This window comes from Ananas comosus, linkage group 14 (assembly GCF_001540865.1).
Source record: "Ananas comosus cultivar F153 linkage group 14, ASM154086v1, whole genome shotgun sequence".
In the NCBI taxonomy this organism is placed as follows: domain Eukaryota; kingdom Viridiplantae; phylum Streptophyta; class Magnoliopsida; order Poales; family Bromeliaceae; genus Ananas; species Ananas comosus.
The window spans coordinates 5,747,395-5,751,037 of NC_033634.1; the positions used below are offsets into that span (position 1 = coordinate 5,747,395).

The following is a 3,643-nucleotide window of genomic DNA, read 5'->3' on the forward strand; positions in this document are numbered from 1 at the left end:
TTCAAACGGATATTCGGGGAGCTCCGGCGAAAGTTATCAGATTTCAAGCTGCCCTGAATGAATAGTGTTTTGAGGGACTTAATCCCTCTCCTCCCCCAACCGTGCGCCACCCACACCGCAGCCACCACACGCACACACGCATTGAGAGAGGGAGTAAGAGAGCCCTCCCTTTCCCTCTCTAAATCTCTCCCAAAAGAGTGGGTTTTGGTGGAGATTGAAGCTCAAGGATGGATTTTCATCTTCTCCATCTTCTTCCTTGCATGAGAAGCAAGCTTTGAAGGTAAGCTTCAAAACCCTTTAATGGTATCTTCTTGTAGTTTGGGTTTTAAGCTTCAAGAATAGATTTAGAGCTATTCTAGCATGCTAGAGAAATGATTGTTGCTTAAATCATGGATCAATTTAATGATTTCTTGCCTAGTTGTAAACCTAGGGCTTTAAATGAGCTTTTTGAACCCTCTCATGATAGATCTTTAAAGCTTCATTTATAATCCATAGAAATAGTTTATTTGGGATCCTAGCATGCTAAATAAAGGATAAATGCTAGAATCTAGGATCAATTTAGTTAATTCTTGCATAGTTGCAACCTAGGGCTCCAAAATGTAATTTTTGCTAATAGATGGGTTTGATCTATTTTGACCCTATGTAAACCTAATTGCTAGGTAACGAAACGCGTTGGCGAAGACAGTTCGGCAATCCGACGAGCCGTTACAAAGTTATTAAAGAAATGGACGTTTAGGCTTCGTTTTCGCCGGGAGGGCCGAGGCGATGTCATAAAATCGTGGAGATAGATTTGCACCGTGGCACATAATCGAGGACCTATAATTTTCGGGGCTGCGAAGCGGAGCACGGTTGAGGCACAGTTGCGATATCGGGCCGTGCCGGATACGGGTGCCGCAGGAGGCCGATTACAAGTGTCGACAAGCAATCGGAACGCGAGTTAAGGTGGGTTGTGCTTACCGAAGCGACTAGGTCGCCTTTATGTCTAAGCAAATTAAGAATCCATGTTGATGCATATAGATGTAAATGAAGTATGAAAATGATGCATGTTAATGTAAATGCCAAGTAGAAATGCGTAATGATAAGATGCAAGTTAAATAATGCTAGATGAATGCATGAGTTAATTGTTACATGAATGCATGAAAATAATGTCATAGTAATATGTTAGAGGTAATATGCATGTTGATAAATTATGGAACATGTTGGATGGCATATGAATGGTTGGCATATATATGTAGACATATTGTGGAATATGATGAATGAGTGCATGTTGATTTATTGTAGAATATACTAGATGGATGTATATTGACATATTGTGGATTATGTTAAATGACACATGCATGTTGAACTTGGATCGATAAACTCTAGGTGAATTAGAGAACTCGACATTGAAAAACAATGACATATGAACTATGACATGTGACGTGGACAATCTATATATATTAGATCGAGTGGCATACGATTAGTATAGTGGAAACACTTATGTTATGTTGAACACTTAGAAAACAAATGTGGCATGAGTCCAAGAATATAGCAGTGTATATGACACAAGTGATAGTAAAGAATGCAAAGAAAGGAATGATGGAAATATTATGACATTTCAACCCTAGAGTTAGGGTCATTTGAGCATAGTCTTCCTAAAGTTAAGGAATGGATTGAACTTGACATCCTCAAGATTTTGGATTTGATCATTGATCATACTCACCTTTAGTCCTTGCTCGAGGTTGTGGTAGCTCCCCCTGGGGCGATGTGCTCCGGAGTCGATATCACTGGGTTGTAGCGAGTATCTCCCCAGAGGACGGTCCCATCGGGTGTAGCGAGCATCTCCCCGATTATTGGGATTTTGAGTTGGTGAGTTTGTTGAGGGCGAAACCTTTGGGTTAGCCAAGTGATTGGGTAATAAACTTATGACCTATAATAATATCCTAGTTGAGTGGACTTAAGGCTGAGGTGCAAGTGAGACGTCCTTCGCCTCGAGCCTGCCTTTGCGCGGTACTGCGCGAATGATTGACTCAAGACCGAGTCGGGTGGATAGTTGATAAAGGTAAATGAGACCTTATGATTAAAATGGTAAATGACAGAAAACCTTAAATGTCAATTGGATGAAAGTAGTAATCGATTAAATTACTAGTTGATTGTGTAGTCGCATCATTGCATGATCTTCATATTGCAGTCGTGAGGCAATGCATGGTTTCATTTGTTGCATAATCAAGGTATATATCTATCTGTTTATTGAACTAACTTGTAGTTGCCTCTCTTGGACCTATTGGTCGAGTTTTTCCCTTGGGTGGCCGTACCCACTGGGAACCATGGAGTTGGTTCTCACCCCACGTGGTTTTGGGGTGTTACAGGTTCACACGTGAGCGGCGCGGCGGCGCGAGGCGAGGGCGTAGCATCATAGTTAGCGCCCTACCACCGAGACCAAAGATAGCGGTACCCTGAGTCGGCTTGCTTAGGATTGTAGAAAATAAAAAAAAATCAAGTTGTAATAATCATGTTAAATCGGATTGTATTTGGAAGTTGAATGTAATAAGTATTTGGGATGTAAAATGTATGAATGTGAATGCTTGTAATAACAAGTAGATTATGTTTTCCTTATGCAATCTTTGATTGAAATGTGTTCCTGGTTGGAACTTTGTACATTGTATTGATTGCGACGCCTTGAATGTACAGGGGAGACTCTGTCCGCGGTACAGGAAAAACCCTGTCCGTTCGGCGGTCTGTTGCGGTGCCGCGACCCGGCCAAATAGGCGGGCGGTCGCGGGGCGTGACAACCACCATCAGGTAAGAAGTAAAAAGAAAGAAAAAAGAAAATATTTTTTAGAAAAGTGAAAAATACGGAGAAGAAGAAAAAGAGAAAAAGGATAAGAGACTTAAAAGTTTAAAAAGAAAAAAAAAAAAGAAAAGAACATAGAGCTGTGATTTTTTTTTTGTCCGACATTGCCACCATTAACGCCGCCCAAGCCGTCGTCACCGCTGTGACTGACGCCCATCGCTGTCATGACTATCACTAGCACTGCCTAAACTATCGCTACCGCCGCGTTTGCCATCATTGCTGCACAAGCCGCTGAAGCCCACTTTGAATTCCCTCACATAAGAGGGAAAGAGTGTGTGAGTACTACGAAAAAGAGATGGGGAGAGAGAGGAGGAACTAGCTTATGGAGCGAAGAGAGAGAAGAGGGATGAAAATGAGAGAAGAGGAAGAAGAGAGTAGGGAAGAGAAAGAGAGGGAGAGGGAGAATAAGGGCCAACTATAGAAGGGAAGAGAGAGAGGGGGAGAGAAAGAGAACATGAGGCCACTTAGAGGAGAAGAAAAAGAGGAGGAGAGAAGGGAAGAGAAAAGTGGGGCCACATGTAAAAGGGAAGAGAAAGAGAGAGAGGAGAAAAGGGAAGAGAGAGAGGTAGGGGTATAATATGGACTGTGTCGAGCCTGCACGTCCCACATTAAGTTGGGTCGAAACGGGCCGAAGTCCAGCCCGGCACAGCTCGACCCTAAAGTCGGGCCGTGCCGTGCCGGGCCGTAGCTCTTGGACCCCCGGCCCAACACGTTCCCCCGGCCCGGAGGTCGCGGTCGTGCCGGACTTCAGGCCAGCCCTTATTTATTTATTTAATTTTATTTAAAAATATATAAATTTTTGTAAAAAAT

At 42.8% G+C, this 3,643-nt stretch overlaps 1 long non-coding RNA gene across 1 annotated transcript; it reads left to right on the top strand.

Moving 5' to 3' along the window:
* Window positions 1–1,127, top strand: LOC109720575. The gene is made up of 2 exons (XR_002218989.1): window positions 1–280; window positions 660–1,127. It is a non-coding gene; the product is annotated as an uncharacterized LOC109720575 (long non-coding RNA).